The sequence below is a fragment of the Pinus tabuliformis genome, chromosome 6 (assembly GCF_031772625.1).
Source record: "Pinus tabuliformis cultivar Carrire ecotype Pingquan chromosome 6, CPIR1, whole genome shotgun sequence".
Classification (NCBI taxonomy): Eukaryota; Viridiplantae; Streptophyta; class Pinopsida; order Pinales; family Pinaceae; genus Pinus; species Pinus tabuliformis.
Window position 1 is genome coordinate 388,498,855 of NC_142292.1, and position 12,569 is coordinate 388,511,423.

Here is a 12,569-nt window from a genome sequence, read left to right on the forward strand (position 1 = left end):
CTGATATGTAATGAAAATAGACCTAGTCTCATGACGCTCATACTGCTGAGAAGGTTCACCCTCATGTTTCACGTCTGATACTCTTCGTGAAGCTCTGAAGAAATCACGTGAGATGAAGTCATCCCAAGTGATGCCCTGCAAACCAAGCTGATGAACCACCAAAATATTTATAAGAGCAAAATGATAGACACTGTTGAGTTGTTGCTGAGGGGTTTTATGCTGTATAAAGGTAGTCATCCTCTCAATATTCCGGCAGATGAAATACGGAATGTTCATCATCCGCACCCTGGTGAAATGCATGAGTAACCTGATGTGATAAGCATAAAGACGAGAGAATCGTCCCTCACAGCTGAAATATTTCATGATCAATCTCATGAGTGGAGCATATTCATCTTTCAGGTACCTGAACGGGAACACTCTTTTGAGCTGCCTCAAGAAATTGGGTTTGATGTATGGCTCATAATGCTGCCTATCAATCTGTTGTTTTTTGTGCCATAGTTCACCAATATTTGGTATACCTGTTGCCAGCGAAACAATTTCTGGTGTAAGTGTAAAGGTGACCCCAGCCAAGGTAGCTTGATCTCCGTGCAAATGCAAGACAAAGAGACGAGCCAACTCATAATGAAACTGGACCTCAGCCACCTTTTGACAAAACTCATAGCATGATTGATGCTCAAAGCACTGCATAGCAAGAGGACAAGCATGCAATTCTCTAAGGTTGATTGGTTCTTCCCTGACATGTTTGCCACTTTTACGAGGCCTCCAGGGCTCCTGTTCACCCAAGGGAGAATCACTTTGGGTTTCTGCCTCATATTCAAATGAGTGACCAGATGACATCACTGCTGATATACAAACTGCCTTGAATGAATGCTGATATGTGAAACTGCTGTGTGCAACTGAATATGGACTGTTCTTTTGATCTAAACAATGTTGTGACCAAGGGGAAACAAATGTACAAGGGAATGTTAGGAAGGGGAAAATATCAGGGAATTAGGGAATTTTGAAATAAAATGTAATTAGGGAAGGGAGGGGAAATGTAGATATGGGATTAGGGTTTTAGGGTTTGGGATATTGAATAGGGTTAAGGAGTTTTTTATAGGGGTGAGGGATTAGGATTTTAGGGATTGTAGTGTAGGATTAATGAGGGGATTAATGAGGAAGTTTGATGAGTGGATTTGGGAATGAGGAACAAAGGGAAATGGGGAAAAGAAAAAACCTTGGTGACAAAACTGTTTTCAAAACCTACAGCAATTTCTCTTGTTGGCAAAGGGAGGCTTTCAAAGTCTTGTTTTGACAGCCATTATCCATGAACCCACCACATTCACCATCAAAAACAAAGCAAAAGCAATGGAGGCGAGCCTACCTGGCAAATTGATGTGAAGATTGGGCGATTTGATGAGTTTTCAAACCATTTTCGGGCTCCAAACTGTAAGCGCCGCGCTCATTACCCAGTGCGCCGCGCAAGGTATATGCGTCGCGCTAGTTATATTTTGCACTGGCTGGAAACGCTGTGTGTGCCGTGCAAGTTATATGCACCGCGCAGGTGAAATGGGGACCAATCTTCTCCAAAACGCACAAACTCGACTTGGAATGACTTTCTCCACCTTTGGCATGCACAATGACTTGAAACTTCATTGAAAAACCTTTATATAGACACCAATTTGATTTTTGCCTCTTCCATAACCCACTTTGTTATGTTTTGCAATTGACACTTTTTCAAGATTAATAGAATTTTGACCTTTTTGTTTCCTCCTTAAATTCGGTTGAAATAATGATTTTCTTTGACACTTTTTGCAGGGATAGCTGTGATATGATCTGGCAAAGGAGACCAGGGTTGCACCTGGATAATTCAAGAACTGAAATTTTTGAAAAATTATTACAAAAATGAAATGTCGACTTATCTTCAAAACAGAGTTTTGAAGAGAAGTCATAATCTATCCGTCTGACGATAAAAATCTTTGAGATAACAAAATATCAAGGACCTCCCTCTGGCCTGCTGGCTTTATTAGACTTTGCAAAAACCAAATTGACTTAACCCTAGACCTAATGACCGAGAACACTGTTATGACCTAGAAACTGAAACAGGACTGCAAATGACTTTTCAAGACTTGATTTTTATGAATAGACCTGAGCCAGCAGTGCCAAGCACGAGGGGAATGAGTGACACAAACCTTTCCATCAGATTTATGGCATGCTCCTAATAAAATGCAACTGATCGAAACTGATGGGACACCTAAACATGAAATGCAAAAAAGAGTTTTGATCTCTGACGGAGGGATAACCAGACCGACTCTAACACACTATTTCCAAGAATCACCTTACCATGTTTGTTTTTCTTGAGAAAATCAATCTTTTCTTTATCTCAAGTCATGTGATGAGAGCATCCACTATCTATGTACCATTCTTCTTCATCTTCAAATGAGAAAAGAGCAAGGCCACACCTTGTTTTTTCTTCTTCTTTCTTCTTATTATGAGAAGTGTTGGTGGATCCATATTTCTCAGGTCTTTTAATATTCTTATTTGATTGTTTTCCATGTTGTCTGTGGAGGTTCATTGACTTGTTCCTGCATTATTTTGCTACATGCCCAAACTTGTTACAAGCATAACATCTTATATGACCAGAAAATGGAGCTGATGAATCATTGTATATCCATTTCATATTCCTTCTATTGTAATCAATATCTTTGTGGCCAAATATGTTGCAAGCAAAACAATATCCCTTAAAGAAACTTGAGTACCTGGGAGCTGATGATCTTCCTGTGAAGTGCCTGCTTTGAGATCGAAACAATCTGATTTTGCAATTGGCTACAACATGTCCATAATTATGACATATATATCACTCAACATTATTGATCAAAGGAAATAATCGATTAATATTTCTATTATTGGGAGAAAATGATTTCTTTTGAAAATTTGTCTTCCTTGGATGTTGATTTGGTTCGCTTCTTATCTCTTTGACATGAATTTCAGATTTCGTATTTTTATCCTTCAATATCCTTCTACAAGCCTATGAACTAGATTCTCCTTTTACAGTTTCATCAAAACTAATACTAGATTTAATAGAAGGAGACCTTTGATTACTAAGAATGTTATCCAAAATATTAATACTATCTTGAACTCTCAAGTGTTTGTCCTTTTCTTCTAATTTACCTTTTAGAATGTTTACCTCAACCTCCATTCTTTGGTATTGTTATTCATTTACCTAATACTACTTCCTCATTCCTTCTTCAACCTTTCTTCCTTCTTCCAATTGCTCCTTCAATTCGATAATCTCTTTCTTCAACCCATTTTATTTTTCTTCAAATACTTGAATTAACTCTTCATTTTGCTTGTTTGACTTTTCAAGGTTTGTTCTTAGAGAGACGATATCAGCTTCAAGTCCTTCACAACATTGTTTAAATTCTACTACAACATGATCCCTATTATCATATGTCTGCAACTTATTCTTAAGATTGATAATCCTTTTCAAAGTAAAATCAAGTTTTCTTCTAAGAACTTACTCTAATTTGTCATCTTCTAAATCAATAACTCCATATGACATAACAAAGGTTGTTTTATCATCATACTCATCCTTTGACACATCTTTAGAAATAAGATTACCTGATGGTTTTCCTGATGAACAATCTTCCTTTGATTTTCCTTCATGAATGACCTGCAAATTATCCCATACTTCCTTTGTAGTTTCATAGTGCATAACTTCTCCTAATGTTGAATTAGGTATGTTACCAATGATTTCATTTAATGCAACATTATTCTTTTGTAACTCTTCACTTGATGGAGGAGTGTTAGTGTAACCATTACATACTAAATTCCAAACATCAAATCCTAGATTTATTAATTGAGACTTCATCTTTTCTTTCCATTCCTGATAGTTATCATCACTTAGCATAAACATACCTTTATTGTCCATGGTTTTTGACTTGCCTTGTTCTTCTACTGCAAATTGTTCTTGACCCATAAATGCAGTTATTGTTATCACATCAGATGCATCACTTCCACTATTCTCCTAAATTGACTTATTCCTTTGAGTTTCCTTCTTCTTTTGCTTCTTTCCCATCGTTCCTAATCCACTTCAAGTGATTAAGCTTCAACTGAAGTGACCTACTTTGATACTAATTGTTGGGAAAAATACTAAAGGGGGGGGGGGGGGGGGCAGAGGGGGGTGAACCAATATTTTTAGCTCCAAATTTTCAATTTATTATTTTGATATATGTACATTAATGTAATTCAAGAAACTATCATATGTACATGACTATGATGAATACAACCAACATATACCCAATTAACTATTTTTCTTATATTTCATCATCAATTCATCTTCTAACTAGTGCATCATTACTTCATTATTCATTAATTAAATAGTAACCATGAGTAGTAACAATTAGATATATCATCAACACACAAGAAACATATCAACACACACGAACACCAGGATTATAGGTGGAAACCCAATGTGGGAGAAAACCACCACTGTCATCGTATTTGTCTTCTTTCTTATTATATAAATAAAATATTACAATGTTGTACTGGTGCAGACTCATACCAGTATGCAGGCACTGTTATAGATCCATTTGGGCACATCAACCCCTACTGCAGTTGTTACATCCCCTAAAGAAGTTAGTCATCAGAATGCCTTACTTCCAAAAAAGTTCCATCACTGAAAACATCCAAAAACTACCTCTAAGAAGATCAACGCAGGTAGGCCTTCATTAGGGTGCGCTGCAATGCAAAGCATACACTGATAGGGTGCTATGCAATGCACTTGGTCTCTCTTTGGCCTATTCTAAGTGAATTTGAGCAAAGTTCCGTGAGGGTTTGAAGATTCCTTATATATTGGAAACCTCTAGAAGTTTCTCAAATGCCACCTGCTCCTTTGAGTTCGCCTTTGGATGAGAAAGGGAATTAGGAAACATCAATCCCCTATCCCTTCTTCCATGGAACTAATTTCTAAATTTAGAAAGGCATTCATTACCTCCATTGATGGCATAACCTCCTTCACTCACCTATAAATAGATCACTCATCTAAGAGATCTGGGCTGAAAAATATTGAGTTGTAAGGAGATGCTGGTGATATGAGATTAGAATTGAGTGCAAGTATTTTCATAGTGTTGGAGTGTCTTGCTTTTCATGAGGTTGATGAAGGATTGAATTGGAAGGATGACACTGGATCAAGCTCATATGGGTTGTAATCTTTCCTCTTATCAATAAAGTTTTCAAGACTTTTTCCTTATGCTTGTGTTATATGTTAATGCATTCATATGTATATCATGTTTTCAATTCCATGTTATTTATAAGTAATAGATCATTATGCTTTTATTGGTTTTTTTTTCTGTAATTTTGAAGCTACTTTCCAAGCGACTTAAGTACAGGAAGGAGCAACAAGATTTTCATGAGGTTGATGAAGGATTGAATTGGAAGGATGACACTGAATCGAGCTCATATTGGTTGTAATATTTCCTCTTATCAATAAAGTTTTCAAGACTTTTTCCTTCTGCTTGTGTTATATGTTAATGCATTCATATGTATATCATGTTTTTGATTCCATGTTATTTATAAGCAATAGATCATTATGCTTTCATTGGTTTTTGTTTCTGTAATTGTGCAGGTACTTTTGAAGCGACTTAAGTACGAGAAGGAGTAGCAAGATCGGTCAAGGGAGACAAGGTGCTAGCAAAAACTACAAGTAGGTTTCTCTTCCTTCTTGTTTTATCTGTTGAATATAGAAAAGGTTGAGATTACTTTGTCTGTTGTTTCTAGACCTGTTACTAGATCTAGAGGATTAGGCGTTTGTCCAAGAACACTAAATATTCCCGAAACAAATTGGTGACTCCACTGGGGATAGATTGTCTATCCTAGTAGCTTATCAGCCTCTTAAGACATTTCTACATACTGTAATTGCGGTCGTTTATTGATTTCAGTCCTCTATCATTGAAAATTGAGTCGAAACTGTGACAAAATTGCCTTCAAAATTGCTCACTGTCATTAGCGCAGTCTGATGAAGGACACAATGCATTGTAGTGCACTTCCCGCATAGGTTTAGTGCGATTCATCGCACTGTCTCTAACTGTTGCCTGCGCTAATCCCTTTAGGGTTAGTTTCCCATTTAGTAACTGAAATTTTTTGCCAATTTTCTCTTGTTTGAATGAGTTGTTGAATGACAAAGATGCTCTGTCTCTGAAAATCAGTTTTTCATATCCTTAATTTGGCCCTACTTAGACTAGATTGTTGGATGTTTTTTATGTATTTGTTTTATCATTTGCAATCCACTGTCGAAAGGTAGTTTTTGATCGATTGTTTTGTTGATAGAAAAGTGTCGTAAAATCGTCATTTTCTTCGAAAAATTGAAGTGTTGTAAAGTATTCCTTCATATATAATCAATTGATTTATTTGTGCATTTGATTTGTATTTTCATATAAAGTGTCAAAAATCTTCATTTCTTTAAAATTGAAAGTGTCGTACAATCTTCCTTTCCCTTTTAAAAGAAATTGTCATGAATCGTCATTTTTTGTGAAAAATTTTTGAATAATTTGTGCATTAGTTTTTCTTATTGCATCATTCACATTAAGAGAAACTAAAAAGAAAAACATGCAATTTGCATTTTAGAGCTTGAGTTTGTGTGTTCAAAAGGAATGGTTTAGGGAATTGCATTAGTTTGTGCTCCTTGTTCCTTTTTCAGAAAGTACGTGTATGCTCTATCCCTCATAGCTAGGATTTTCATTGCTGAAATTAAACGGAAAGTGTGCTTCTCATTCTAGTTGCATTCTTAGGAATTTCAAAACACATCTGACGGTGAACCTTCAAAGAAAAATTTCTAAGTAAGATAAACTTAAAATAAACATCAATTAATCTAAAAACACATTGGAACTTAACGAAAAACATCTAGAGGTCTAGGCTAGAGACATGTTCTGGCGTCTTTAAACCTAGTGGTTGTCATTTTCACGGAAGGTTGGGTGATTCCTCCTCTCTAATTCGATAAGTGCTAGTACAAACTTGTGCTCCCTGTACCATCGAGTATATAGTGGGAGACCCCAATAGGTTGAAATCCTTTATCCCTAGGAAGCTAAGTCTTCCGCCTTACCAATTGTAACACACAAACACAGCATTCGAGAAGATTGACTTCCATACGTAAAGTCCTTGGTCATTTCTCTTTCATTTATCACCAAGGTGTATATTACAGTTTTGCGATTTGTCTAGTAAACCCTCTTGTCTAGAATCTCCAGAGCAGTCACTTTCATTCCTTTTTTACTCTTTAAAAGTAAAAGGATCATCTGAGCACTTGTCCTTTCAGGCTCATTAAAAATCGAAGGCGACTAGAGTCATCTTTTGTTTTTTCTCAACTCTTTAAAAATGAAAAAGCAAAGTTGTGTTCCAGTGTTGTAAAAATTAATTGACCACAAAATAACATCCTCATTCCTTAGTTGAGTTTAAGTTGATAAATTTAATCAGCAATCATGGAGGAAAATCAACCCAAACCCCGTCGTTCATAGAGAACAGCGAGCCAACTGCCTTTGCCTCCCGAAGCGACACCAATTCAGACAAAGTGGTCTCATTTAACTGAGTCTAGTACATCAAGAACTCCTAGTTCTTCATCTGGGTTACCTGAAAAATTTGTTTTAGTAGCTACAAAGACTCCAGTTACTCCAACTATTTCTGGAACATCTGTTCTTAAAGAAGAAGTTTCACAGTTACCTGAGGACATTAGCACTAATCCTAGTGTAACAGTAACCAAGGTTGTCCAACAACAAGTTGATACTGAACTTGAAACTTCTCAACTAGAAAGTGCTTCTAAACTTGAAACAACTCAACCAAGAGTTGGTCCAGAATCTATCCCAGTTCAAATAGAAGTTACATCTGAACCTAAAGTTGTTTAGGAACCTCCCTTTGAAACTGTTGTTCATTTACCTGAACATCTGGACTTCAAATTTCAACATTCAGAAGTTGTTACCCCTCAGATATCTATCACTGTTGAAACTACACTTTTATCAACACCAGAAATCTTTTACGGACCTGATGGTTAACCTCTTCCACCACACTTGATTGCCATAGAGGAGGAATTAGTAGAGGATTCCACAATTGGAACCCCGTTTCACTTTGGAACTAGGCTTAATCTTTACCCTACTACTCCTAATTACTTTTCTTCATCTGATCCTGCTTCCTTGCAAGTTCCCATCGAATCTTTAGGACAATTTTTGGGCCAGTTAACTATGGCTGAACAACTGTCAACATCCAAGACTATATCATTTGATGCAGCTGTAGTAGAATCTTTTGTTGTAACTCCTTCGATGTTTTCTACCACACCTGATTCGCACCTATATGGTGAATTGTCCGTCCTGGTTGGCTACCAATCATTGTTAGGAACCCACTCAAGGGTTGCTTCTGCACCATGGTCATCACCCATGTCCTCAACCAGAATTTTACCTGGTTTTTCTCAAATGGGAACTCAACAGTTTGATCCTACACATCAGTATCATGCTGGGTAATCTAGTCATCAAAGACTTGTGTATCCATTAAATACTGGATTTCCACCATATGGACATCAATATTCTTATTCATTGTATCCTCCTTATTCTGGAGGACAACAATATGGTAGTTTCCCACAATATTCAAGTCAACCTGGAATTAGAGTTTGTCAATGGCAACCAGTAATGCCAACTCAACCAAGACTTGTGTATCCAACACAACCAATGCAAACTGTGTCAAATATTCCTACTACACCTGTTGTTACTACTGTGCCACAATCACAAGCTCAAACTGTTGTATCTCAACTGGTACAAACTGATCCCTTTTCCTTGCAACCACAAGTTTCAAGTCAAGAGGTTCAAGTTTCTCAAGTTGTTATACAACAGCCACTTGTTTTTGGAGCTCAACAACAACCTCAGGTTAGTATACCTTTATCTGGACTAACCTAGGCTTACACTGGTATAGTTGATTCACAACTTGGTCAACCTTTCATTACTAGGAAACAACAGTTGTCTCAACAATCGTGGTTGCCACAATTCCAACAACCCCAATTCCAATAGTTCCAACCTCAGTTTGGACTTGGTTCACAAGCTCAACCTAGTTTTGGTCAATATCAAGCTTACCAAGGTCCTGGGCAACAAGGCTTTGCAGGTTATGGACAACCACAATTTCAATTTGGTTATCAACAACCACCTTATACTGGTTTTGTCCAACATCCATACCAAGGTTACCAAATGCAGATGCCCTATGATAGTCTGCAAAGACCTATTGCACAGGCAATTCCATCATATCCTGGGTATGCTCAACCTGACTTGAATCGACAGTTTCCTTTTGTATCAACTCTAGAATTACCAGATTTAAACCGGCTCACCAACGATCCAATCGCATATGTACCTTAGTGGCCGGTAATTCTGCACAAGTTACCAACTGATATTCCAAAGTTTAACGAAAATCCTAGAGAAGACCCATTGAATCATGTTATGACCTTTCACTTATGGTTTTCATCCAACACTTTGAATGATTATTTGAATAGACTTCGTCTTTTCCAAATAACGCTCACTGGTCCAGCTGCTAAATGGTACATTGAATTACCAAGAGCTTCTTTCAATAACTTCACCACTTTAGCCACTACCTTTTTGACCCACTTCCAGTTACCTATCAAGTACGAGACTGGAACGGAACTCTTGACCAACTTTAAACATACTACCTCCACCCATATATCAGATCATATTCAAGAGTTTCGGTGTCGTCGTTGAATGGTTAAGACATACGTTCCTGATCAGATTTTAGTTGAGTGGTTCATAAAGTCCTTGTTGCCATAAATCACCGAGGATGTGGCAAAAGGTGGAGTTGTCACAGAAGAGCAAGTTATCACTCGTGCCCAATACTTGGATTTGATATACACACAATCCGAAAATGATAAAATACCTCATGCACCTAGACCAACTTACACTGTTCCACCACCCCTACAATCGAGTAAGGATTCTCATGCCGACAACGGTGTGATCGGTTCTTCAAGCACACAAGCAACAGGAAGACCATCTATTCAAACTCTTTCCATTTCCAATCAAGCTGCAAATGCATCAGAAAACACTCTTACCTCAGAGATTAATGTCGTGTTATCTGACAAAGGCAAAAATCCAAAGCAACTAGGAGGTAAGAAAAAGGGGAAGAATAACAAAAAGAAATAGGAAAATTCCACTCCTGAGAAATCATCTGATTCTCCTACCATGGCCAGGAAACCTCATTATCCATGTCTGATATGTAATGATGAGCATTATACAAGAGATTGTCCACATCGCTCTGAGGTCTCTAAACTTTTAAAGACTTCAAACACATCAGTATTGTTGATAGATCTATTTCCAACCCCGGAGACACATTTGGTTGCAACTGATAATGCTTCCACATCCCAAGTGCTCATGTTATCCATCACAAATCTGCAAAATGATGTTTTGGTGTCAACAAGGAATAAAGATTATGGAAATCCATCATTGTCAAATAACCAGGCCACTGATCAACCTAGTACTTCGACCTCGACTTCATCAGAAGTTATTCCACCAATTGTACTTGAATTGACGATAAAGCCACCAAAGGGAGTTGTGCACAAATCAACATTCAATCCTCATGCTCGAGCAGCTCAAAACTATAATATAGTGGAAGATCTAGCTCAATCACCTTCCGCTATGTCGACACTCGAGGTGTTGCAAAACTATCCCTCCCAGAAACAAGCTTTATTGTCAGCAATAAGTGGAATAGATCCTACGAAGTAAAATCTTGTGTTTTTTAACCATGTGGGATATTCACCACAATTACCGATGCAATTAGCTTTCCTAATACAAGTAAAATCTCTCAATAAGAATGTTCACCGAACTATTATTGATGAGGGGGCATCTACTTTCATTATGTCCATGAGCTGCTGGAAAACACTTGGTTCACCGCCCTTGTCACAATCACCAACTACATTAAAAGCCTTTGATGGAAGGACATATACTCCATATGGGATTTTGAGTAACCTACAAATTGAACTAGGGGGCAAGACAGTTATTGTTGACGTCGAGGTAGTTGATGGACTCCTCGATTACAACATTTTACTAGGAAGGCCTTGGGTATATGCTATGGCTGCTTTCATTTCCACGTACTTTTGTACAATTGCATTCCCTTTCAAGGGTGGAATCACAGTCATTGATTAGCTAGCCTTCTTTTCCAATAGTTGACAGGCTACGAGAAGCATTACGTTGATACACGGAAACCCACTATCACTTCAAAGTGTTGGAGTAGATCTTCTTAAAGATCCTTCCTTGATGGGAACTTTTACCATCTCGTCACCATCTGGTTTGGTGGAAGTGGAAAGAGTAGAGACTTGCAATATGATTTCTTCGACATCATCTGATTTTACGAAGATTTCCAACTACTTTGAAACTGGTGGTCATAGCGAGGCATTACCACCAAGCCCCATTGAATCATCATAGCAATCAATTTTTCGAGCTTGTGAGGCAAACCCTAATCCGCACTCAACAATTGTATGGGTAGATAGATCATTAGAATATGGTACCTCTTTAGATCTTTTTTCACGTATACATTCTACGGATGAAGGAATCGTCCAATTAATGATGATAGGAGAGACGCCGTGGGAAGATTATCATCATCGTTCCCACCTTCTAGATGATAATGAAGATTATTCAAAAGAACTAAATCACCCTTCGATCGTTGATTTTTTGTCAAATCCTGTAAATACTGTAGATTCTGAGTGTAATTTGTCCAACATAGAAGAAATGATTTCTATAAACATTTTGACCAAGCCTAACATTGTAGAAAACATTCATGTCGGAAAATCCTGTTCTCCATTGGAACTTGATAAGTATTGTGCTCTTTTTTGCAAATTTCAAGATGTCTTTGCATGGTCTTATGAGGAGATGCCGGGCATTGACTCAAGTATGGGTTAACATGAGATTAAAATGTACCCTGATGTCAAACCAGTATGACAGCAGCTTCGACCTATTCATCCTAAGAAAGTTGTTGCCATTAAAGCAGAGGTTGAAAAACTTTTTTGTGCTGGCTTCATTTTCCCTGTACCTCTTCCTGATTGGATATCTAATATTGTTCCAGTGATGAAAAAAACAAGGGACAATTCGAGTGTGCGTCGATTATAGGGATGTAAACCAATCATGTCCAAAGGACAATTATCCCACACCTTTTATCGACCAGATTATTGACGAATGTGCCAGATGTGAAATCTTTTCATTCATGGATGGATTTTATGGCTACAATCAAATCAATATCCGCCCACAGGACCAATCAAAAATTGCTTTTATATGTCGATGGAGCACGTTCACTTATCTAAATCTACCATTTGGTTTGAAGAATGCAGGGGCTACATTTCAGAGGGCAATGAAGTATGCCTTCCATGACATCAAGCACATTGTTCAACCTTATCTTGATGATTTTGCTGCTCATTCGCGAAAACGTATTGATCACCCACAACACTTGAGAGCAATATTCTTACGATGTCAAAACTAAAAGATAAGACTCAATCCACACAAATGTGTGTTTTGTGTTGGCTCTATTCGATTGCTTGGATTCATAGTTTCAAAAGATGGAATTTGACTAGA